This window comes from Narcine bancroftii, chromosome 1, assembly GCF_036971445.1.
Source record: "Narcine bancroftii isolate sNarBan1 chromosome 1, sNarBan1.hap1, whole genome shotgun sequence".
Classification (NCBI taxonomy): Eukaryota; Metazoa; Chordata; class Chondrichthyes; order Torpediniformes; family Narcinidae; genus Narcine; species Narcine bancroftii.
Genome location: NC_091469.1, coordinates 454,628,003 through 454,655,841, shown reverse-complemented (window position 1 = coordinate 454,655,841; position 27,839 = coordinate 454,628,003). Strand labels below are relative to the sequence as shown.

At 38.8% G+C, this 27,839-nt stretch overlaps 1 protein-coding gene across 7 annotated transcripts in view; it reads right to left on the bottom strand.

Moving 5' to 3' along the window:
* LOC138751807 (phosphatidylinositol 5-phosphate 4-kinase type-2 alpha) overlaps positions 1-27,839 on the bottom strand; it is a 282,764-nt gene that overhangs the window by 225,350 nt on the left and 29,575 nt on the right. For 2 of the 7 annotated variants that reach the window (XM_069914625.1, XM_069914627.1), the window contains exon 2: positions 20,451-20,536. The exons of the other annotated variants lie outside the window; for them this stretch is intronic. The gene's annotated coding sequence lies outside the window, so the exon portion shown is untranslated. The remainder of the gene's footprint in view (positions 1-20,450; positions 20,537-27,839) is intronic. 7 annotated transcript variants of the gene reach the window in all.

Sequence of the window (27,839 nt, the reverse complement as noted above, 5' to 3'; positions counted from 1 at the left end):
AAACTCAAGATTATGTGGGTGAAAAAAAATCCTATATCAATAAGTAAAGCCAATTTATAAAGGAAACCAAAACAACACTTGAGCAAAGGGAAAAAAGAATGTGTGAAGTTATCTTTGTTAGGGCTAACCACTGCCTTCTACATCCAAACTAGTTTAGTGGCTGACAGTCTATTTTGGAGGGAATTTGATTAAAAAAAATAATTTTTATCATATACAGGAAGACCCTACAAAATGCATTCAATATGATAAGAGATTACATGAGAACAAAAGTGAAAGTGAGGAAACAACATACAAAATTATTCTTAAAGCCACAATGACCTGGCACCAGAAAATTAAATGAGAATACTTTTCTTTAAGATAATATTAGTCTTCTTTAATTGCTCCATTTCTACCAAAACTATGGAGTTTAAAAATCAAAAGCTTTATTGATCTTCATGCTTCTCACCTATACATTTAGCCACACATAATGGAGAGAGAGAGAGAGAGAGATGAAACAAATGAAAAACAGAATTAAACATAAAATAATTTGGAGCAATGAACAATTAAAAGGATTTATTTCCCTACATCTGCAATCAGATGTAATCACGAGATTTCATATGCTAGTCTTTTGTAATGAAAGGGATATTTCAGACACATTAAATAGGAAGTTTTTGTACCTTTAAAGAGCATACTGTAGTAATAATTGATCAGCCAGAACAAATGATGAACAGCATTAGTCAAACTGTTGAGAATGTCTTGGTCATCAACAATTCCCAACAAGTGAGGAAAAAATTCCTCCAAAACACGTCAAACACACTTGTCTCAGATTCTTTACATGAAAGGATTTTAATGTTCCCAGCAAAATTAGCTTTCCTTTCTTCTTGAATGTAGATGCTCAGTATTAGCTTCCATCAAGACTGACAAAGACTGTACTTAAATACCAGACAAAAAAAGTAAACAAATAATTTCTGCCCAGAAATTTCCTGTCCATCAGTTACAAGTACAAAGGTGTTAAAATTATTCTTGTTTTATATCAAGAACTGTACTTTAAACAGCTTAATGACATGTTGCACGTTACAATCAGAGCTGGACCAATTCGTGTTCAGCCATTTGTAGAAAAATAAAAAGTTCATATATTGCAATGGGAGCAAGGATGGGAAGAGGATGGGTGAGCTTTGCTAAGGAATTTAGTTAATTGGTTTTAATTGACGATAACTGACAAGAAAATTGTGCTCAGTTTTAAATCCATGTAAACAGCATATTTTTATTAACACCCATACATTTTCCTTTAAGAGTACTGATGATCATATGATGGTTAGTAATGTGACCTTCATACCTTTTAGAAAAGAATTGGAACTGAAGTGGTGGCAGTAACAGATGACTTTGAAGAGTCAGTGTTATTTATTCATAAATTTTATTTGTTTGAAATTAAACAAACCAAAAATTGATGCACTTATCTAACAATTTTTCTTTAATTAAATAGTATCAAAAGTATCCCAAAGTTAAAACAGTGGGAAACTGAATAATTTAATACACACTTGAAATCAGGGGACATTAATTAGCAAAGCCACAGGAAATAGAAATAAGTTTTACAACTACATACTATATTTTTTGAAGCAATACATACGTTACAGAAAAAAATATCCATCAGTTCATGTTTTTCTATTCAATGGATATTGTATCTTTTAAGTATCACCTTTTGCACGAGTCCACTGATAAAGCACAAACATTTTGAATTACTTAGCACATGTGCTGGAAAATTTGCCCACTTATCCTGGGCTCAATCTAATCAAATACAAGATCTGCATCTGTTCACTTGAACTGAGAATATCAGCTCAGAGGAAGAAGTCTATTGTGTTCACATTATCAACTTCTTTAAATTCTTTAAGTGTTTTGTTTTTAAAAATTCCTGAAATACAATTTTTTTTAAAACCTTTTTAAATTATTTAATTTATTTTGCTTAGATCTGAATGCCTCACCAGGAACATTGACAATAATTCGTAAAATACAACAGCTGTCAAACCTCAGGGCTTGTTTTACCAGCTGGCAAAGTTCTTTTGCAGGTACTTTGCTGCTAAAGTTTGTTCTCGCCAACTGAACGGACAGTACTTTGTGCACATTGAACTTCACAATTTTGAATCACTTAACTCAGCTAGAGTACAAGCACAATAAAACAAACACATGACTAATACACATCTCTGCAGCAAGCACATGCAGTTCGTCACCATAAGCAATTTCCAAGACAATCTTCCCCATATTCTAACAAAAGAATACTCCGTTGTTGACCAGCTGAAACAGCAAAATGTTATCAAAGTCTGCAAAACCATATCCTTAATAATTTAGATGCATTTCACATTGATATTCAGTGTAGCAGTTCAGGAATTATTGACCTGCATGGCCAACAGCTACCCATCCCCCAAGCTTTTAAACTTAATTTTCAAAAGAGACCCAACTGATAATAAGGAGTAGAAACAGGTTGCACGCTGAGGAATAGATCACCACACCACAATAATTGCGCACAATTTCAGAAGATTTCCAATAACAAACCTATTCCAAAATCCTAGATTCATTTGTGTTTTAGGACCAGAAAAGTTTGGAAATTCCTAATACACATTTAGTAAGTGCTGAAAATGCAAAAATTTGATATTTATTTTCAGTTTCCAGGACACACAAATTCTAGCAATGAAGAATGACTTGCAATACGAATACTCCCTTTTTGAATTGTTTATGATTATTACACCTGGATTGAATTAAGAAACAGGATATTGAATATGAAGTCATATGATAGTTTTTACTCGAGTAGCCTCAAGATTTAGCAGCAAATTTGTTCTTTGTGATCCCATTTCTGTTAAGGTCATATCTATTTTATTCATTTTCTCTTCTGTGTTGTTTATTCTTCTTCTTAAATCATTAAATTCCTGTGTTTGCCATTCTTTAAATGACTCCATGTATTCTTCAATAAGAGAAAGTATATCTTTCATCTTGCCTTTCCCTTCTTCTTCTATTTCACTGTACTCTTCCTCTTCCTCTGGGTTGGCCATCTGTTGTTTCTTTGTTGCCCTTTTCTTCTCTTCTTTCTTGTTTTCATTGTCTTCTGTGTTCTCTCCTTGCTGCAGGTGTTCTGCAGCTGTCGTTGCCGGCTGTGGAGATCAACTCCCCAGCTGGTCACCCCTCCCGTCGGTGTGTTTTTTTTCATGCGCACCGCGCGAGGAGTCGCGCATGCGCAGTTGCGCACTTTTACTCGGCTCAACGAGCCATTTTTGTAGCCAACTTTCTACCGACCTGAGGGAGCGGGTTTCTCTCTCCACCGCGGGCCTCTTCGAACAGGTAAGGCCTTCTCCTTCTTCCTCCGTTGTCTTCTCTTCCTCTCTTCTTACCGTTAATTTCAATTTTTCTTTTTTTGTCGCCATCTTCTTTCCACCTTTATACTCACTTTTCTTTAACTTTTATTTCTGTGCCTTTGTGTTTTCCTTTGTTTTTTCCGACTTTTCTGGAGAGGGCTGGAGTTCACCGTCCGGCCACTACTCCATCACGTGACTCCCACGTTCTTTGTGATCAAAGATGAAATAACACCATTGCTAAAGGTACAATCTGGAATTGTAAAAAAGCAGCATTTATTAATTTTCTATGTTCATTATAAAAGATAATTTGCCTCTCTTACCTAGTCCATAAACTGAGTGATTCCAGACACACAGTAAATAGTAATTTTTCAATTTATTTATACAGCACAGCAGAAGAGGATTCCAGCCATATAACCCAGCACTGCCTAATTTCACTCCAATTAACCTACAGCCCTGTACATTTTGGAGGGTGGGATGAAACTGGAGCACATGGAGAAAACCTACACAGACATGGGGAGAATGTACAAAATCTCTACAGACAGCGCAAAATTTGAACTCTTCTCGCTGAGACCGTTTATTGCATTGCATTAACTGTACAACCTGAACTTACCTACCCAACCAGACAAATTAAAATACTACAATGGATTTAAATGCCCCTTCAGCTTGAATACCTCAGATAGATATCCAACTAGTTTTACAGGGAAGAGCAACTGCACACCACCTCGTCCCCCGATGATCCTCTACCGTCAGTATCTGAGGATGATGGTCATAGTGAACTGGTCGATTCCTTCAGGAGTGAATCCAAAGAAAGCATCTGGTCCAGCTGGATCAGAGTGTCCTGCCAAGTACTGAAAATCTGCTGACCAATATGCCAATGTATTCATGGATATCTTTAATATATCACTCTGTCATGGTACCCATCTGTTTCAAACAGGCATCAATTGTACCGTGTGGTTACCAATATGCCAATGTATTCATGGACATCTTCAATATATCATTCTGTCATGGTACCCATCTGTTTCAAACAGGCATCAATTGTACCGTGTGGTAACCTGCGTGAATGACTACTGACCAGTGGCACTCACAAACAATGATGAAATGTTTGATACTCTGGTATATGCAAATCAGCTCCTGTCTGAGCAGTGACATGGACCTGTTCCAATTTGTCGACCACAGCAACAGGGCTACGGCAGATGCCATCTCATTGGCTCTACACAAAGCCCTGGAACACCTGAAAGATACATATAACCATATAACCATTTAGGGAGCGGAAACAGGCCATGTTGGCCTTTCGAGTCCGCACCGGTGCACTGATTTTGTGCGCCCTCTTCAGGCATTGGTGATTTTAAGTGTAGTGTATCTTTGAGAATTTTAACATCTATCCATAGGTTCTCTGTACTTTGGATGTGAAATCTCATATTAAAATATTCAAAAACATTGGCTGTGTGGGAGAAGCCAGTGAGTGGCCGTGGACAATTACTTCTCAGACTGGAGTCCTGTGACTAGTGGTGTGCTGCAGGGATTGGAGCGGGGACCAGCGTAGCTTGTCATCTAGATCCACAATCTGGACAACAATGTGGTGATTGGATCAGCAAGTTTGCAGACAATACTCAGATCAGAAGCGTTGTGGACAGCAAGGAAGGTTTTCAAAGCTTGCAGAGGGATCTGGACCAGCTGGAATAAACAGCAGATGGAATTACATCAAGATGTTCTTTATCAACCTCAGTTCAGCATTTAACACCATCATCTCCTCAAAACCGCTCATCAGGCTCCAAGACTTGAGCCTCAATACCCCATTTTATAATAGGATCCTGGAATTCCTCACCTCCAGACCACAAACAGTGAGAATTGGGAAGAGTATCTCCTCCCACAATCTCCATCAGTACTCAAGTACCATAGGGCTGCGCTCTTAGTCCCCTGCTCCACTCACTTTACAGTTACACCTGTAATGATAGTGATCATGGTTGCAATGCAACTAACAACACCTTAAGGATTATAGCTCCTGTTTGATTATACTTGGCTGCCAGCAGGGGCTGACAGAGCAGGAGTCTGCAGTACGCTAGATCTGTAATGGAGGTTTGCAGCCTCAAGGCATACCTTATGGTGCTGTTTACAACAACTTTAAAGTCAAGAACCTTTTCCTTCATCCATGTGTTGTCTTAAGAACTCACACATATGAATACAAGATGAAACATGGTGTCAGAAGTGGGATGAAGGAAATTAAAAGGAAATACTTTAAAATAAAAATTTAAAGTCAGGAACTGATTAGTGAAGAGAAGCTAACACAGTGAAAAATAGAAGGGTTACATCCACCAATGAAACTTCAGCTGACAGGTTAATGTGGCTGAAAATTGAAACGGATTTAAACAGCATTTTGGATTGTATTTAGTGGCAGTCGGAGCTGACGAGAAAAGTGATAAAGTGGAAGCATCAGTTTTATTATGTCATGGGTGATGAAGCCCTGGAGGTATAATAACTGCACAGTTGCTGCTAAAGGAGACAAAATGAAACTGGAAAAAAAATAATGGACTAGTTTGAGGCATACTGAATACCTCAACATAACGTGATGTTTGAGAGGCACAGATTTTTCACATGTATACGGAAAACAGAAGGAAGTATAGATCAATATGTGACTGAATTGAGAAACAGCAGCAAAATGTTTGAATTTGGTGGACTGTGACTCACTGATAAAAGACAGACTTGTGTGTGGTATTCCAGATAATAGTCTAAGGGAAAAACTGCTAAGAGAGCAAAAATCTACACCTGGAAAAAGCCATAGCACTCTGTAGGACTACAGAAACTAAAAAATGCAGGCAAACGAGCTGTTCAGTGAAATTACTGAATGGATGCAGTAACAACAGACATAAACCATTTAACAAAAAGCACGCCAAAGTAGAAAGCGAAGTGTGGTCAGCGAACAAAAATGAAATGGACAATCGAAAGCCATGTCGTCGATGCGGTACACAACACCTACTAAAAAGTGTCCAGTATATGGTAAAACATGCTATATGTGTAACAAAAGCAACCATTATACCCGTTGTTGTAGGAACCAAGTGCAACAAAGCAAGATTAATACAGTAGATGAAAGGGAGATAGAGGAATTCTATGTAGATGTGACTGAAAAAAAAAGAAAACAGAGACTGGATGTTGATATTAAAAGTGAATGACATATACATTTCAGTTAAATTGGATACTTGAGCACAAATTAATGCAATATCAGAGACTGATTTTAAGAAGATTAGACCCAGACCAAAGATGTATGGAATAAAAGTGAAGGTGACAGGATATTCAGGTACTGATATACCAGTGCAATGAATGCATGGTTAAAGTGAAATACAAGGACAAAGAGTACATGCTAGCATTCATCGTGGTACCAAAGGATGTACAGACCATACTAGTTTTAACAGCCTGTGAGAAACTGAACTTGGTAAAAAGAGTCCTTGTTGTGAAAAGTCTATGATGAACTCATGAAAGAGTACAATGACCTATTTCAGGGTCTCGGCTGCCTTCCAGGAGAACACATGATCAGAGTGGATAAATGTGTGCCACTGATAATACATCCATGCAGAAAAGTTCCATTTGCACTTCAAAAGCAACTAAAGGCAGAGTTGAACAGAATGGAAAGCCAACAGAACGTGATTCAGAAGATAGATGAACCAACGAAGTGGATGAGGACAAAAAGAATGGAAAGCTTAAAATTTGCTTGGATCCAAGAGATCTAAACAGAGCAATAAAGAGACAACACTTTAAGCTTCTGACACGTGAAGAAATCACATCACAGTTTGGAAATGCAAAGTTTTTCAGCAAGTTAAATGCATCATCAGGATTTTGGCAGTTGAAATTGGATGAAGCAAGTTCAAAACTGTGTATGTTCAGTAGTCTATTTGGCAGATACATATTCCTAAGTTGACCATTTGGAATTGTCTCAGCTCCTGAAGTGCGTCACAAAACTATCCATATGATCTGTGAGCACCTGGACGGAGTTGATACTTCAACAGATGGCATCAATAGTATGGGGAACCACGAGAATGGAGCATGATGAGAGACTAAGTAAAGTGGTGGAAGCAACAGGGAAAGAAACCTGAAATTGAATAGAGAGAAATGCCAGGTTGGGGTTACAGAACTAACATTTGTCGGAGATATTATTGGCAGTGAGGGCATCAGACCAGATCCCAGAAAAATGTCTGCTATTGGGAACATGCCAAGGCCACAATGCAAAAAGGGCATAGAGGTTCAATGGAATGGTCAACTATATGGGTAAATTCATATCCAACCTCAGAAAAGATGGCTCCATTGAGAAAACTAACAGAAAACAACATTGAATGGGAGTGGAATCATGAATATGAAAAGTCACAGAGTGAACTAAAGAAACTCCTCACAGAGGAACCAGTTCAAGGTTTTACTACCCAGCGAGACCCATCAAGATATCATCAGACACATCACATAGTGGGCTCGGTGCAGTTCTTCTGCAGAAATATGATGACTGGCAACCCAGTGCGTATGCATCACGCTCAGTGACAGATGTGGAGGCACGATACACTCTAATTGAAAAAGAGCTGCTCAGCATCACATACGCCTGTTAAAGATTACATCAGTTTGTGTCAGGACAAGGAATCAGTGCAGAGACTGACCATAAGCCCTTGAATGCATTGTTCCAAAAGCCATTAAATAAATGTTCTCTGAGAATACAAAGAATGATGATTAGGCTGCAAAGCTATACACTGAATGTGGCGTACACTCCAGGAAGGCTAATGTACACAGCAGACATGTTGTCTAGAGCTGTTAACACGAGAGAGCCTGCAAACACCAAAATGGATGACGATGTGAACGCCTTCGTGGACATAATGACAAGTTCACTGCCCTTATCAGATGCAAAAATGGACCTCAAAGTCAGAGGCAAACAAAGATGAAACACTGAGAAAAAACATCTTGGATACATGAAGCAGGACTGCTCACCTGACGTTACAGAGTACTGGAACTGCAGGATGGAACTATAAGCAGTTGAAGACATCATCTACAAAGGAAGAAAAATCCTTATCTCAAATAGTCTGAGAAAAGATGCTAAAAAGGATCCATGAAGGACACCTCAGAATTGAAAAATGTAAGAGCATGAGAGATGATGTATTGGCCAAGAATCAACAATTATATTACTAATGAAGTGTCAAACTGTACGATATACCGGAAATATCAAGCAAACAATCCTGCAGAACCACTAAAACCACATCCAGCACCACATAGGTAGGCACTGAACTATTAGAATGTCAAGGGAAGGACCATCACATAGTCACAGACTATTACTCCCTGTATCCAGAGGTGTGTAAACTGAACACCACCACTGCAGATGCTGTAATAACAGGTATGAAAGCCATATTCTCCAGATGTGGTGTGGTAAGCGAGGCCTTCACAGACATTGGACCCAAGTTTTGCAATTTAAAGTTCCAACAATTTGCCAAAGAGTAGGACTTTGTACACACCATGTCAAGTCCTCATTTTCCACAGTCCAATAGGCTAGTGGAAAAATCAGTACAGACAGTGAAAAGACTGATGAACAAGGCAAAAGACAGTGGAACAAGAGCATGCTAGCATACTGCACAAGGCCACTCGACTGTGGTATGTCACCAGCACAACTCCTTACGGGACATAGGCCAAGATCAAACTTACCCATTCAGGAGAACCTCCTAAAAACAAATGGGAGGAAGTTCAAAGAACAACAGAAAGAAAAGCAAAATTATTACTTTGACAGAGGAACAAAAAAACCTATTGAAACTCTACACTGGTGACCAAGTAAGGCAAAAAGACAAAACAAACTTAAGGAGTCAGAAGAGAACTCTCCTTAGTGAAGTCCAACCAAGATCATATACCATTCAGACAGATGAAGGTGCTGTTCTGCGAAGAACTCGTCGAGATCTTCAAATGGAACCAACCACAGTAGATAGAAAGACTGATACAGTTGAACAACCTGAATGAACATCTGAGAAGACATTGTCTGAGGCAACAACTCAAATTCAAGAACAATCAATCAGGAGATCGTCAAGACATGTGAATCTTCGTAAGAGACTCATTGAGCAAATTTAAAGACTCCTGTTATAGAATGAAGTAGTGCTATCTTATTCGCTCTTCAACTTTTGGTATATGTAAATGTGAACACACAAAACAAGTTTAAAAAATGTTAACAATGTTGATAATAATGAAAATGTAAGTTCTTGGTGTTAAAGTTAAAATATACAAAGAAAACATGTTAGTTAAAAGTAACTACTTTTGTTTGAAGAAAGGGAAATGTAATGATAGCGATCATGGTTGCAATGCAATTAGCAATGCCTGAAGAATTATAGCTCCTGTTTGATTATACTTGGCTGCCAGCAGGGGCTGACAGAGCAGGAGACTGTAGTACTCTAGATCTATAATGGAGGCTTGCAGCCTCAAGGCATACCTCATGGTGTTGTTTACAATAATTTTAAGGTCAAGAACCTTTTCCTTCATCCATGTGTTGTCTAAGAACTCACATACAAATACAAGATGAACCAACACCTACGACTGTGTGGCTTGGTACAACAATAACACCATCTACAAATTTTGCTGACAATAGTATAATAGAGAAAAATTTTAGGGGGGGCAATGAGTCAGTATCCAGGAGGAAAAATGAAAACTTAACTGAATGATTTACTAATAACAACCTCGCACTCAAAACTATGGAGCTGATTATGGACTTCAGGAAACAAAAACAGAGGTGGAAGGGGTGAGCAAATTTAAATTATTGGGAGTCACTACTTCAGAGGAACTTTCCTGGACCCAATACACATGCACATCAGCACCTCTATTTCCTCAGGAGATTGCGGTGGATCAGTGTGACACTCAAATTCTTGGCAAACTTCTACAGATATGTAGTGGAAAGTATGCTGACTGGCTGCATCACAGCCTGGTATGGGGGGGGGGGGCCAATAATTCTGAGCAGAAAGCTCTTAAAAAGGTAGCAGACACAACCCAGTACATCACAGGCAAAACCCTCCCCACCATCGAGAAAATCTAAATAAAGTCCTACCGTCAGAGACAACAGCAATGATCAAGAATCCATTCCACCCAGGGCATCCTCTGTTCTCTCTGCTGCTATCAAGAAGGAGGCATAGGTGCCACAGATGCCTACCACCATGAACAGTTGCTACCCTTCTAAAAACAAGGACTCTGACTTTGAATATCATTTATCATTGAATATTTATTTTCTGTATTGTTTACACTTCTTTATTTGTTCACATTTCTATCCTGTATATGCATCTTTTCTTGAGTACAATTTTTTTGTACTACCACTAAGTACAATTTTTGCCTGGCCCAAAGGAAAAAAGAATCTCAGGGTTGTATGTGATGTCATGTATGTACTCTGTAACGAGCCCAGAGACCCCAAAACCCAGCAGCAATAGAAATTCACCAAGACAATAGTTACTTAAACAAAAATTACTTTTAAATATCTTTAAACATAATAACAAAATCAAACTTTAACTTATTACTATTAACTAAATCCAACTTAACCCCCTTTTAATTCTAAGTGCACATGCATGTAATGTGTGTGTATGCAAGTTCAGAAAAGTTCTTTGACTCACAGTCCAATCTCACTTCTCACTCCTCCAAGTTTACTGGTATCAGGCAATTCTTATACTGTCCACAGAATTTGACATTTATGAATTTTACCAGGCTTTGGGGTTTGAAAAGTAAATGGTTACCGCTCAGGAAGGTTCTTGTTGGATTTCAGAGAGATTTATTGCTCATCAGCCACTTCAGTGTCTTGCCGAAGAAACTTGCCCCATCAGGGTTTTCCAGATGATAATCTCTTTCTTTCAGGTCACCACAGGGTTTCTTTTTGTTTCCCTTATTTTAAGTGTAACATTATGCAGCTAGTCCTCTCCTCTTGTATGGACCACAAGGGCTTTGATCAAGCTGAACTCAGAACTCATAACCAGTCTTCAAAACACGTTTTTCCATAACCTTGACAGCTTGTCATGTCCCAGCCCCAGCTGCTGTAGAACTGAATTCTCTTTCTCTCACACAGAGAAAACAACATGACCCTCTTAGAACAGCCAACTGCACTCAGACAGACTGCAGCTCCAGATCTAATCTTCAGAGTTCAGTTCATCTGTTGCTTTCCAAAACAATAATTAATTATTCCACACCATGTCCAATTAACACATACTTGTGAAGTCTCTATAGGCATCCTTCAAAGTTTTTGCAAAGGCACCTGGAGCCTGGACTGTCTGGCTTGAGCAGAGCTCTGGCATTTTAACTGAAGCCTGTTTTGAAGTGTTTGTATGTGACCTACACTTAAAAAAAACCTACCACAATTTATCTCCATTAAAACAAAATAAAAATTACAATCACAACTCTGATAATAAGTCTGAACTTAACTTTTTGAACTTTGAATCTCTCCTAATGCAATCAAGCCAAAGCCTTAATTTGTTGCATCCACTGATTCTTACTTTTCAGCTAATATTGAGCATTCTGAGATGTGCTCTTTCTCACAACAAGGATAGAGCATTCAGATGTGACAGAACAATGTGAAGGAATGGTCCATAGTCCACTACAGTGATATTTAATCGGGTCTCCCACCACTTACTGCTAATAGTCAATAATGAATATATACTGGGTGAAGTTAAATGCTCAACGTGGTGCTGACCAAATCAAGGCAGATCTAGCTGCCAGATTTGTGCAGAATAAAAAGGGAGGATAAATAAACCTTTCTCAAGAAGTAGAAACCCATCTTCCTTTACTCTCATAAATCTCCTTGTTGCAGATTCATCTAGCAATGAGATTATTAATAGGAGTAACTGGAGCTGTTCTTGAAGAGCTAAAGTGCAATAATTGCTCCGGGAATGTTGTGTGGGCCTACCACTCTGCTAACTGGTACAGATCAGAAAAAATCTAGCAGCTTCTAACAACATATCCAAGAGGAGCAAAGTGCCATAAGCAACAGGATTGTATTTCACGATAATCTAAATTCACGAACCAGCTTTTCCCTTGTTCTCCTATTATCATCAAGACAAATAGTTGTGACAAAGGGCATGTTGGGAAAAAACAGCGCAGGCATCCCCAAAAATTAAGTGGAAACTTGCCAAAATTGCATCACAAGTCTACGTACCAAAATAGTACAAAATAGTCCCAAGGATGTTGGGAAACATAGAGACTAATACAAGGGAGGAACTGAAAGAAATCAGTATCTCCAAGGACATGGTCTTGGGGAAATTGATGGGATTGAAGGCAGATAAATCCCAAGGGCCTGATAATCTACATCCTAGGGTACTTAAGGAAGTGGCCATTCAGATAGCAGATGCTTTAAGAATTATTTTCCAGAACTCGATAGGATCAGTACCCATGGATTGGAGGGTAGCTAATGTTACCCCACTATTTAAAAAGGGGGGTAGAGAAAAAGCGAGGAATTATAGGCCGGTGAGCCTTACATCAGTAGTGGGCAAAATGATGGAATCCATTATTAAGGATGACTAGCAGAGAAGGGATCGGACAGAGTCAACATGGATTTACAAAAGGTAAATCGTGCTTGACAAATCTATTGGAATTCTTTGAGATGGTGACAGGTAAAATAGATGGGGGAGAGCCAGTGGATGTGGTGTACCTGGACTTCCAAAAGGCCTTCGATAAGGTCCCGCATAAACGACTGGCTTACAAAATCAAGGCTCATGGGATTGGGGGAAAAGTATTGATGTGGATTGAGAACTGGCTGGCAGGTAGAAGACAGAGTTGGGATAAATGGCTCGTTTTCTGAGTGGCAGGTGGTGACCAGTGGGGTACCACAGGGATCTGTACTGGGACCCCAGCTGTTCACAATTTACATTAATGATCTGGATGAGGGGATTGGATGTAATATCTCCAAATTTGCAGATGACACTAAGCTAGGAGGGGTTGTGTGCACGGAAGAGGGGATTCAGGAAGCTCCAGTGTGATTTGAATAAATTGAGGAACTGGGCAGATACATGGCAAATGCACTACAATGTGGATAAATGTGAGGTTATCCACTTTGGCAATACAAACCGGAGGGCAGATTACTATTTGAATGGCAATAGATTAAGAGATGGGGAAGTGCAGAGACACCTAGGGGTACTTGTACACCAGTCTCTGAAGGCGAACATGCAGGTACAGCAGGCGGTTAAAAAGGCAAATGGTATGTTGGCCTTCATATCAAGAGGGTTTGAGTATAGGAACAAGGATACCTTACTGCAGCTGTACAGGGCCTTGGTGAGACCCCACCTGGAGTATTGTGTGCAGTTTTGGTCACCTGATCTAAGGAAAGATGTTCTTGCAATGGAGGGAGTGCAGAGGCGATTCACCAGGCTGATACCTGGAATGGCAGGAATGACTTATGAGGAAAGATTGCGCAAATTGGGATTGTACTCGCTGGAGTTTAGAAGATTGAGAGGGGATCTCATAGAGACATAAAATTCTGGCAGGACTGGACAGAATGGATGCAGATGGGATGTTTCCAATGATGGGAAAATCCAGAACCCGGGGCCATGGTTTGAGGATAATAGGCAAACCATTTAGGACCGAGATGAGGAGGAATTTCTTTACCCAGAGGGTGGTGAATCTGTGGAATTCATTGTCACAGAGGGCAGTAGAGGCAGGTTCATTAAATATATTTAAGAGGGAATTAGATACATTTCTTCAGTATAAGGGTATTAAAGGTGACGGAGAGAAGGCGGGGACGGGGTACTGAACTTTAAGATCAGCCATGATCTCGTTGAATGGCGGAGCAGGCTCGAAGGGTCGAATGACCTACTCCTCCTCCTATCTTCTATGTTTCTATGTTTCCATGTTACAAAAGACACCAAAGTCAACCTACAATTAACGAGTCAGATCAAAGCTCTGCAGTCTTGTCACATTCCATCTTAAATCAAGCATACAAATCAAGAAGCACTTCATGAAATGTTCCCACCCTCGACCATGGTGTAACCAAGCATAAGAATGCAAGCATTCTGAGGTAGGACTGCCAAATGGATGATCCCTCTCCAAGTCTTCCTGAAAACTCTTAACTATCACCTTCAACAATACTACGCACATTATTTCAAGAAATGCTATGTATCAAAATCTATGGGATTAGGTAACATCCCACCTGTAGTGGGTAGACTTGCACTTCTGAAACAATCACAAGTCTTCAAGAGTTTCACCACTAATGTCTATCCAGCAATTTGAAAATTCCCCAACATACCAAACATAAAGAACAATACAAATTCAACAAGCGAATTAATGTCCCTTATATGCCTCTTAATAAGTATTAATCAATTCTCATTACGATCTCTCAAATTCTTACCAAACATGAACATGGTGACCGAATTCCAGTACTAAAATCAGTGATCACCCCCGACGGGAAGGCAGGATTTAAACAAGTATGGCACAAATGAGCCTTAGTAAAACAGGTCAAGGGAATCACAGGAACTTATACAAAGTGAAGATGGATGGCTCGAATTGTTGGAGGTCAATCATTTCAGCGACATGGCATTGGGTTAGGAATTTCTCAGAGCAGCATCCTGAATGCACTCATTTTCAGGTGCTTCATTAATGAACTTTAGAAGTTGAGATGTTAATTCTTGATTATTTAATATTCATCCCAACTTCCCTCACTCACGTAATTCAGTCTGCACTGACAGCAATCAGTCCTAGCTCAGGCACAGGGTAAAATAAAATGACCAAATTTATGCCACATTAAGAGCCAGGTGAGGCTTCTTTCCAACAGAAGACAGTTAAACCTCCTTCTCTTAGCAGGCAAATAGTGAAACATCATTAAGTGCCCCACCATCGATATATCGGGGGAGGGGGTGGTCATTCCCATTGAAGCAGCCACATAAAAACAGCTACATAGACCTGTGTAAAAAGACATAGCCATTTCCTGCCAGAGAATTAAAACTAGAGGACATAGATTTAAGGTGAGAGAGGACAAGCTTAGGCAAAGGACCTGTTTCCATGCTGTAGAAATCGATGATTCTAAAATGGCTACAAAAAGAAATCACAAAAGTTATCCTGTGCTGTGTGACTCACCTTCATGTTGCCCAAAAAACCTTTCTAACATAGGAACACAGGAAGTAGGAACAGGAGTAGGCCAAAAAAGGCCCATCAAGCCTGCTCCGCCATTCAATACGATCATGGCTGATCTAATTTATGACCTAACTCCACCTACCTGCCTTCTCCCCATATCCCCCAATTCCTCTATCATGTCAAAATTTATCTAACCAAATTTTAAATATGTTTAATGAAGCAGTCTCCCTGGATAGAGAATTGTATGCACCATGCATCAGAAATAGAACCACAGAACACTACAACACAGAAACAGGGTTTTTAAAAAAAAAAAATCATCCTGTCTATGCCAAACTATTATTCTGCTCAGTTCCATTGACCTGGACCATAACCCTTCATACCCTTCCCATCTATGTACTTGTCCAAATTTTTTTTTTTTTTTTTTAAATGTCAACATTGAGCCCACATGCACTTCAGCTGGCAACTCGTTCCATACTCTCACCACTCTATGCTTGAAGTTACGCCTAATGGTACCTTTAAACATTTTTAAGAACTAATAACGCTTTTAATTTTTTTTTTGTTTGGGACTGAAGGGGCTTTGTAAGCACTAACACAGGAACAGCAATGGAAAATTCACCGGACAATGGTAAATTCAAAATAATAGTTTTTATTAAACTATTAATAACATAACATTTCTTACCATCTCGAAGCTTAACTTTAAATTTAACCCCACTATGTGCAAATGTTAAGTGTGTGTGCATGTGTAATTAAAGTCCCACAATGAAAAGTCAATTTTTGAAACTTCATTTTAGTTTTGCTTGAAGGTCTTAAATTCTCCATTCAGATTATAAAGTGTTTTTAAACATCATACCTTCAGGCCCTTTTAAATATCTCTTGAGAGATCTTCTTTAAATAGAAGTGACCATCTTTTGAGCCACTAATGTACCTCCTGTGAAAAGGAGAATACAATTCCTGTCTTCCCAGGATCAAATCTTTTTACTGAAGATTTTGGAAACTATTTTCCACACCAAGAATCTGCCCTCTTTTCAAAGAGACAGTGATGATGAATTCACAAATCCAGACAAGGGTTAAAGGAAGTGGCCAATCAAAAATGGACCTAGTAAAACTTTTGTCCTCTTTTCCAAAAAGGAAGCGAAGTGGTCTTCATTTCAAAAGCCATTTATTCTGTGTTACCCTTTTCCCAGGAGTAACACACATCAGCACCTATTCTGGTTATTGTAATTCAATCGTCTTTCCCAAGGTTCCAACAGGGTTTTGACTTCTGTTCTTTCCAAACTGAACTGATCTCTGTCTCTCATTTCGATAATATATTTCCACCCCATTTCTCATGTCACATAGTATGTGATGTAATTTCTGTCTTTGAATTTCATAAGGTATTTTGACATGAATGTGCTACCACTTATAGGCCATTTCATGTCAGGCCTCCATTTGGAGGCCAGATACAAGAATAGATCGAAAACTTAAAATTTACCTTTCAGAAAGCAACCCTAAAAGTCTGCTCCAATGTCCCATTCATATCAAGAAGTGCCTTGTAGCGCCCTCCGGATCCAATGGAAACTGGTGACTGGTGCCGTAATGTCACACGTCATAAATATGTGGCAGAGCAATGGCCATCTTCCCTACCCATAATCCCCCAAGCAACTGGAACTGCTCCAGAATAGTTCCAGCTGCATGGGGGATTATGGGTAGGGAAGACAGCCATTGATCTGCCGCGTTTTGAGACACAGAGAGTGGCCCCAAAGGCCGAAGCAGCCCAGTGAGGTTATTACAGCCCACAACGATGCCTTGACGGCTCCCACCAGCTCAGATGACTCCCACTGCCCCTGCCTTGAGGGAGTTATGGAGGGAGAGGGGTGAGAGGGGAGATGGGTCATGGGCTGATGGCATCATCAGCCCTCCTCTAACCAGCCGCTTGCAGCGGCTGTACATTCAGGTCAGGTGTTGGAGCGCAGAGCTCTGCCGATTATCCTTCCCCAAGGTTGGAATTGGCATCTCAGAGCTAGCTATGGTGCATTCAGAAAGATATGTTTTTAGGCGTAAGGGCAAAGAACCTCTGCCTTTACAGACGGATGTTTTCCCTGCTTGAAAGTTTGTCTCTGAGAAGCCTGCTTTCCTCAGAAATGGCCGTGCGTTTATACAGGTCCTTCTGAAATAACACCTATTGTTTCCCATATCTCAAGAACCATCATGGATCCTTTTCATCTTCTTGACTAACTTCAATCAGCACCCATTTTCATCTTAAACTGGCTTCTGTCTTCTACCTCAAAGAACCATGTGCGTTTAAAATGTTAATGTGTTGCCTTTGTGCCCCTGTAACCACCCAAGCTAACTTAATTAAACCATAGATAATATATAGTTTTAACATTAAACTAAGGATTCATATTAACACAGATCTGTTACAACCCTTAACCCATGTCATCTACATCTTGTCTCACCAACCCTAGTGGAAAAAGCATGCTTTCATTTACTCCGTCTATATCCTTCAGTACCATGGAATATTCTCATTTGCCTGCTCCCCATCACTCAAGAGGTTTGACAAATCCAAGGTCAAGTAGTCTGATTGCCTAGCACATCCACCACCCTAAACAGTTCCTCTCTCCACTATTAGTACATGGCATTACAGCACATATTGAGACATCAACAAAATTGACACATACCAACTAGAAGGACAAGGGTGGCTAGAAGGACAAGGGTGGCTAGAAGGACAAGGGTGGCTAGAAGGACAAGGGTGGCTAGAAGGACAAGGGTGGCTAGAAGGACAAGGGTGGCTAGAAGGACAAGGGTGGCTAGAAGGACAAGGGTGGCTAGAAGGACAAGGGTGGCTAGAAGGACAAGGGTGGCTAGAAGGACAAGGGTGGCTAGAAGGACAAGGGTGGCTAGAAGGACAAGGGTGGCTAGAAGGACAAGGGTGGCTAGAAGGACAAGGGTGGCTAGAAGGACAAGGGTGGCTAGAAGGACAAGGGTGGCTAGTTCATGGTAACACCACCGCCTGCAATCTCCCCTGGACTTGAAAGTAAATCGCTGCTGAGCAAAATACAGAAACTTTATTCAATCATAACTTATCCACACAAGTGCCACAGTCAGACAAACAGCTGATCACTTTATCAAAAACTACCAGTGATAGGTAATAAATGTCCATCTTGTCAGCCATATTATACATCCCTCAAAACAAATAAACATACTCCATTGAAAAACTTGAAATTTGCTGTACAATCTCTTATAATACTTTTAGTGATAATATACCAGCTTCATACAAAAAAAATTCTTTAATAATGATGGATTTAAAACCAAAAGTGACCATAAACAGGTTTGTATTAGTATTTTAAAATAAAAGATTTGTGCAACCAAACCTCTTTCTGTTACATCTGCAATAGAATCAAATAGGAAAATTTTGCCTATGTAAACAGTGTACAATTATACATAGAGAATGGACATTTAAAATAAAGCAGCTTCTTATTCAATGCTATGAGAGATGTCAAAATTCTACTTTCTCCTTTGCCCCACATATCAAAAATCAAAACTTAAAGACCTATCGTACTTTACAGCCTTCCAGATTTGGTACCAAGTTCAACCATCAAAAGCACAGAGCTGAAAATCTAAAATTAGAACAGATAATGCTGGAAACACTCAGCAGGTCTGCAGCTTGTGTGGAGCAATAAACAAAGAATTGCTGGAGGAAATCAGCAGGTTAAACAGCATCCATGGACAGAACTGGTCAACCAACATTTCTGAAGTGAAACACAAAAGTATACAGACACTGTGATTGTGCAGGTAATCTCACATCCATCCGTTAACATTCCTTGTTTCTTGCACTACAAATTCTGCTACTCCTATTACACCTTCTTTAAGCTTTATACCTTGCAGCAGTTGTCTAGTTATTCCAATTTGCCTGCCTACAAATTCTTCTACTCCTATTATACCTTCTTTAAGCTTTATACCTTGCAGCAGTTGTCTAGTTATTCCAATTTGCCTGCCTTCTAGCCTATTGCTCTTTCATTTGCCTTCCAAACTATAATGTCCAACAGGTTTAAAGACACTTCCTTTTTTGCAACCATCAAACTCCTGAATGGATCCCACAATAGTGTTTTCATGCTGCCCTTACTTGGGGCTAAGTGATCTTTTTCATTGAAAGTCTATACTTTGATTTCTGCTCTTTACATGGCTGCATGAATGCTGCACCTAACCTGTTAGACTGCTTGTAGAAGAATACTTCTCACTATATTAGGTAATAATGTGACAAATAAATTGGTTTCCACAGATGCTGACTAACCTGGTTTAGTATGAGTTTCTCTTGCCACATTATTGGCTAAGGAAGTGTAGGTTGCAAGTCAAAGCAATAATAAAACAAAAACTTAAGAAGTGCTGCTTCAACTGCGAAATATGCCAGTTGTAAGTGTTTTGAAGATGTAGTTTTAATTTAAATCATATGGGATTTCAATGACTCCAAATTGTTTTGAAAACTTGGAATATATTCCCAGCCATCTGTTATTCTCTCCAATAGGTTAATAGCATGTAGCATATTTGCATGCATATTTTCTGTTATCTCACAATCACATGGGATTTTGAGATCATTGCTTGAAATACTGACTTGGCATTTTCCCAACTCAAAAAGTTTTGTTTTAACAGTAGCAGTTTCAAGACTAAGAGCTAAACACAGACATGTACATCAGAACAAGGGAAAACCAGTTGAGTAGCAAAATATTTTACTGCTCTTAATCCAACAGGCACACCAACAAATTCCATAATCTATCATACCATAGATTAGAATACAAGAACCTATGACTATTCAAAACCATGATTTATACAATGCCCAGTCAAAAGTCATTTCTTCACTTTTCATGAATATTGTGCCCCGAACCTCCACTCCAATCATCCTTGAATTTCGTGTTTAATTGCTCATTGATTTGGAAATCAAGATAACTAATTCCAAAACCTTTTCACTCTTTTGCATTCAAAAGGCTATTCCAGTCTAGATCAAATCAATTCATCAAATGTGAAAGTAATCAGTAAGAAATTGCCATTTGAAGGAGCCATTATTATTCACCTTTTTAAAAAAATATTCAGCAAATGGAGCAAGTTTGTTGCATTAAAATGTTGGCTAACCTTCAACCATAATTTCTCAAAATGCAAATCCACAATGGGGTACTGTCAGGAGTTGACAACTTCATTTCTCTGCCAATTTCATGCACCTAAGCAAATGAAATAGAATGCAGAAGAAGAATAAAGTTCATGCAGTCATAACAAAACGCAACAACATTTGCAAAATAGTAAAACGTCTGATCTTCTTGGAACTAATATTCATTAGTTAAAGACAAAAGGTACCAAAATGGCTACAAGCAACTTGATATGAAACAAAAATCCAAACTCAGACGCATTTTCATCCTTGATAATTCATCTTCTCTGACCAGTTGGCTACATCAGAGTATTGTTCAATACATCTCAGGTACTGATGAAAGTGGCTTTAAAAAAAAATGTCACTGGAACATCATTTTTTAGCATGCTCCTCAATTCTGTTCTGTTCTCCCTGGATATCCAGACATTCATTCACAAGATCAAAAGTAGAACTACTAATCATATTATCCCTCAATTGAACATTCATCTCAGAAATGAAACAACCAGTTCAAAGCAAAAAATGTGCACTCAAAGGAGAATTGCCAAGAAAAATTTGAGATTGGACTCCAAACAGTAAAATGTGAATGAGATTAACCAAGGACTGAGAAAAGATGCTATATTGTCAGAGGAAAAATAAAAAATTGACAAAAACACCTCATGTGCTTTTTTTAAAAAAAAAGCAAGAATATCAAAGGTTTAAAAAAAACCTTGTACAATATAAGTGACTCATTATTTTTGTAAACCTTTGGATACCTACCTAATAAAACAAAACAATAAAAAATCATGATACATTTCTTCAAGAAACATTGATATTTTATACTAAAAATACAAAACCAGGTCAGCAGAATTAATGAGAGCTAGAATATTGTGAACAAGGAAATACTAAGACTTCACAATGTTTTAAGCTATAATGAAGAAGGTATCTTGCAGACTGCAATCTGAAGGAAATTACATGTTACATTTCTTTCCAGTTCCAATGGAAAATACTAAAGGTGAAGTTGAAATTAAATATTTTAATTCCTTAAGGTACTGAAAATGAAATAATCTGGATGCGGTCAGTTGCCATCACCAGAGCCATCCTGAGTCATACTGCAATTGCAGCAATGCAATTTTTCAGTGTGGTGAACATCTTTATTCCCCTTCCAAGGGGAAAACCAGTTTTGAAATGAATTAAACTACCCAGAGTTTAGAAGGAACCAGAATTTTTTTTTAATTTAAAAATGTAGACATACAGCACGGTAACAGGCCCTTTTGGCCCACAAGCTCGTGCCACCCAAATACACCACAATGCCAATCAATGGCGCTGTAACAGCATTGCACTAACTGTATATACATTTTTTAAAAACTGTTTGAAAATTAAGAATATATTTTTAATGAAGCTAATGTGACCAAAAGAAAGCCAGCAAAATAAGGCTCATTAACATTTTTTCCCCCCCACATTTTGTTTCAAAAAGCTACTTCTAATGCCCTGTAGCACAACTAATGAAAAGTAGTTTTATCAAAATAGGACTGCAAATTCTTTACCTTCCGAATGCCTAATAGACACAGGTCAATTAATCTTATTAATTTACCTACATTCATCCAAAACCTGAGACACTTTACAGCAGTAACTGTTAAATAAAACGACACCATTTCTCAAAAATATTAAAACAGATGACAAACTATTTTGTCAAAGAGGAAAGTTTTATGGACCAGACCAAATTAGGAAATGGAGATCAAAAAGTTTGAGGCAGATTCAGAGATTCCAAATCTTAGGGCAAAGGCAGCTGAAGGAACGGATACCAATGAGGGAAGCAAATAAATTGGTCATACACAATAGGCCAGAAATGGAGGAATGTGGGGAAATTTTTTTTTTTATATATATATATATATATATATATATATATATATATACATAAAAGCAATGAAGTTACAGAGATGGCAAAGTAAAGCTTGAAAAAGCCAATGAGAATTTTAATTGTTTACTTCAGTTTTTGCTGAACCTATCTGTAAAACAAGTACTTTTATTCCATGGATTAAATCATTACATTGTTAATCAGTGTTATTCAGTAAAAGATTACTGAAAAAAATCAACAGAGTAATTGGTCAACTATACAAAACTACTTGTAGGAAGAGAGGATAGCACAAGAAATTCAAACTATGCGTAGAGCACAAAACCTCCAAGTGTTGGAAGCAGGGACTAAGCAGGAAAAAATATTACATTTTAATGGAACATCATCAGGGATTGTTTAACAGTGAAATGACAAAGCAAAAAGATTTGGTAACATTTTAAAAGAAATAATATATTTTAATATGCAATTAACCAATAACAGGCAAGGAGTTCGAGTGGTTGGCTATTTTATCTCCCATGGTGCAACTTTAGGCAGTTTGCAGAGCCAACAAAATTCAGGTGCTGAATTTGCTTACAAAATAGAGAGTACCCTCAATTTAAAAATCATCGCAAGCACTTTAGCTGCTCACCTGCAGCCAGTTTTTGTGCAATTTCCATTCATGCATTACAGGGATATCCTGTTGATGCAATGCAGGCTGCTTGCCTCAGTGTTAATTAAATAATGCAAGGGCTCATTCTCAATAAAAGAATTCTCATTGGTGGTTTAAAAATTTGCCTCGCTTTCCCAATAGTATGTTCTGCCAAACTACATTGTTGAGAGATCAATACTCATAATCCAACTGCATTGACACAAACAACTTTGATCCCGAGGATGAAAAATGTTTAATTTTAATACTTCATTCATATGGCTGACCCATAAGATAGAGCACTCATTGCCACATTACAGGGAAACAGATAAGAATTTCAGATAATTTCCTTCAACTCCCTGGAAATCTCTATTCCAATAGCAGCATTTTTAGTTGCTTATATAGCCTGCTTCTATCTAGCTATACAGTTGCATTGCAGTTGAATTTGTGCACTCAGATTTATTACCAGGCAGGATTACCACTTATTGGTAGTGCAAAAAAAAACCAAACTGTATACAGTATATACACTTAAATAAATGAAGAACTGTAAACTGATAACTGTAAACTGATAATTAAAAAAAAAATCAATTAAGGGGCACAGGAATCCTTAAATGATTCTCTCAGTTTGTTGTTGAGGAGTCTGATGGTAGAGGGGTAGCAGCTGTTCCTATACCTCTTTCCTGAGGGCAGTAGCAGAACAGAATGTGTGCAGAGTGGTGTGGATCTTTGATGATTGCTGCTGCTCTCTGACGGCATTATTCTCTGTAGTGGTTCTCTACAGTGGGGAGGGTTTTGCCTGTAATGTCCTGGGCTGTGTCCACTACCTTTTGAAGGGCTTTACGCTCAGGGGTATTGGTGTCCCCATACCAGAACGTGATGCAGCCTGTCACCACACATTACGCCACACATCTGTAGAACTGTAGTCCCTACACTCACAATGTAAAAAGCATTTTACTCTTGTTGCTTTTAACTATTTTGATCACAACCTTCACTCCAATCCCCTTGTTTCTGACATTGCCATGAATGGGAAAAGTTTCTATTGTATGGCTCTGAGAAGACAATTCTCCAGTTACAGAAGACTCAGTGAAATTATGATTTCCTTGCCCTTAAACTCTCTGCCCATTATTTTCCAATCATGACCCATATACCTTTTCAACTAGCTTCTCAACTTTTCCCATCACTTTCAACAAAATGTGACTGTACAGAAATGTCGCAATTAATGCATTCTCTACTTTATATTGCCCTTTTCATTCTTCCAATCAGCACACATGTAGACAGGGAGGTGAAGGCGGCATTTGAGACTCTACATTACAATTGTAGAACCCTTTTGGTGAGCTCATTTGGAGTATTATATAGCTAATGACAGGAAAGATGTCATTACATTGGAAAGGATGCAGTAAAGATTCATAAAAATGTTACCATGACTTGGGGGGGTGTGGCTTGAATTAAAAGGAGGGACAGGGACTTGCTGCATTCAAGTGGAAGAGGCTACGGAATGACCTTAGAGGTATCTAAAAATCATAAGGAGCATAGACAAGGTCTTTCTCCAGGGTAGCAGAGTCTAAAACTAGAGTGCATATATTTAAGGAGAGAGGGGAAAGATCCCTTTTAAATTTGAATTTTTCCCAAGGTAACAGGTATGTGAAATGAGCTGCCAGAGGAAGCAATAGAAGGTGGGTACAATCGTGATTTTCAAAATATTAAGATATTAAATGGAAGGTTTAGAGCAGTGGTTCTCCACCTTTTTCTTTCCACTCCCATACCACCTTAAGCAATCCCTTGCTAATCACAGAGTACCTATTGCATAGCGAATACGAAAAGTGATATGGGAGTGGAAAGAAAAAGGCTGAGAGCCACTGGTTTAGAGGGATATAGGTTAAACACAGGCAAATAGCAGAGGCTCAGGTAGACAACTTGGTCACTATGGACGTTGCGCTAAAGGGGGCATTTCCATGCTGTAATACTCACATGCAATATTTGGCATTTCTCAGGATTAAATTTCATCTGACTTTTTATGCATCTCCTTTAAATCTATTCCTATCATTCTCACAGCTCATTATTATTTCTAGATCTGTATCTGGAAACTTTGTACCCCGTGCATCAATGTACAAGTCATTGTTATCTTAAAGAAAGAACAGTCATTGCACCACCTTTGCACATTTCCCTCCATTGTGCATACAAGCTTTTACTTATGACTGTTTCCTTTCACTTCTTTAATTTTTTCTCCACGCTGCTATTGTCTGCATCATTCTGTGGACTGCAGACTTGGCAACAAGCCTCTTGTGGGGAACATTATCAAACCAACTGTATTTTCTTCATTAATCTTCTCTATGCCAAAAGGTTTGAGACAATTTACCTTTAACAAATACATGCCAACTTTCTCAATCCATCCAAATCACTTCTCATTTACAGCTCGGACCCTTTTTTGAACGAGAGTAACATTTCCAATTTTATTGTGGTACAGTAAGTGCAGCAACTAGAAGAACACTATTACAGGTTCAAATCCGGCACTGCCCACAAAGAGTTTGTACGTTTTCCTCATGACCAACATGGGTCTTGTCTGCATGCTCAGTTTTCCTACCAACTCTGTATATTTTAGAGGGTGGGAGGTTAATTGGGTGGCACGAGTTTCATGGCCTAGAAGGGCCTTCTACTGTGCAGTATCATTACGTAGTTCAAGTGTTCTGATAAACCAGTGCCTCTCTAAATTTGTGACATGATGATAATGGTCAGCACCATAATTAGGTGCCATTTTACTCGAAATAAACATACAGCAGCGAAAAGAACATTCTACGCCCATCATATCCATGCTGCCCACGCTACTTACCACAGCAAACTAGTGACTGGAAGATCCCACCTCCTAAATTTGATGGAGTTCGTTTGAGGACACGACAAAGATGGATGAGGATACGACAGTGGATGACGTCAACAAGAAATTTTTGGAGATACAGATAGTGACAAGGATTGTCAAAGCTTACAAAAATAATCAGTTGAAAATTTGGGCAGAGAAATAACAGACAGGAGTTTAATTTGGACAAGTGTGAGATGCTCCATTTTGGGAGGTCGGATGCAAGACCAAAATATACGCAAATAACAGGGCCTTGAGGATTAGTGCAGTGGCGCAAATCCACACCTTCACCTGTGAGTAATAACATTTGGCAAGTCATGTCACGTAATTTTGGTTCAGCCACATTTGATGTATTGTGTGCAGTTCCAGATGTCATACTATAGGATGGATAAGGAGGTTTTGGAGAGGTTCAACAGAATGTTGCCTTGAACAGAAAGCATTAGCCACAAGGAGAAGCTAGTCAAACTTGGGTGTTTTCTCCAGAGCGTCCGAGACAGAGTGTGTCATCCAACAGAACAAAATAACAATAATAGTTTATTGAGCATATGCACCCAAATTCTGCAGCCAAACAGGGACTTCACAAAGAAAAACAATAGCATACATGAAATTAAATTGAAAAAGAGAACAAACACAAATGATATAGTAAGTATTCAGTGTCCATGTGCAAAAAAAGTTATGTTAGAATAGTGCAAACAGCCCCCTGTGATATGAGCAGTCCTTGGTTAGAGTAACAACGGGAGGTTCATGAGCCTGAGAGCTGTTGGAAAGAAACTGTTCTTGAACCCACAGTCTTTAACAAGAAGAGGTTTTGACAAGGGTGATAATAGTATTTTATGATGTTTGTGCCTTCCTGGGGCAGCGCCACAAATAGATACCTTCAATGGATGGGAGGTCAGAGTCTGTGATGGACCTGGATACATTTGTTACCTTCTGCAGTCTTCTGTGCTCTTGAGAAGATGAATCACCAAACGAGGCTGTGGTGCACCAGCCAGTATACTTTCCATAGTGCATCTGTTGAAGTTTTGTAGAGTATTCAATGATAAGCCAAATAAGCATAAGAGTCTGTGTGCCTTCCACACAGATGCCTTGCTCGAGGAGAGATCTTCTGATGTATGGGCTTCCAGGAACTTGAAGGTTCTGATCCTCTCTCCCTCCATCCCATCTAAGTGGGCAGGTGCATGCATTGACAGATTTTTATCTATCCTTTTTTGCCCCAGTGTGGAAACACCAGAGAGCACAGATTTAAGATGAGAGGGATAGGGTAAAAAGATTCTTATCCCATCCATAATCTCAATTACACTTCTTCCTTTGTTGAAATTCTAGCAGTTATTTCCTTCTTGATATATACAGACTCCTTTAGTAGCTCTGCTATGCCTTCTACCTCAATGTGCAGATTTCTCTTTTGGTCACTGATCAGTGCTTTCCCTTCTCTGGCATTTAAAAAAAAAACTGGTTCACCTACTTAGTGAATACTTCTGGATCGACTTCATTTTTTCTGCTAGTCTGTTCTATTGGTGGCAACTCTTTCTCAAAAGCTGGCATGATGTAAATGATTATGCCTCTCATCCAATTTTTGGAACTAAGTATGTTGCCCCATCTTTGGTAAAGAGGCCTGAAACAGAATACCTGACAAAGCAGAAACTGATCATTGGTGAATACATTATCAGTAAATGTATAATCTCTCCTGCCTCTTACTTTTCATTTTAATTTCCTCTTCAACTTTCTGTCATCAACCAACTTTCTCTGGCAATCTTTGTACTTAATCTGCTCTGTTTTACATACTATCTTAATGGCTAATCCAAAGATCTCTGGTTTTAATTTTCCAACCCTTCTCTTTCTGGAATATTTATCTTCTGTAGAGGTACTGTTACAGAATAAATTAATAAAATTATGAGAAAATACATCTTAAAAGGGTAAGATTGTGAGGTTTCGTTATCAGATCACATTTCACAAACATTTCATTTGCCATACAAGAACTATGCACGGGTAGACTTCATGGCTTTGCAGAGAAAATAGGAAGTGCTTGTGAGAGTTTTTACAAGGAAATGTTAATGGACCAGCATGTTTGAACAGTG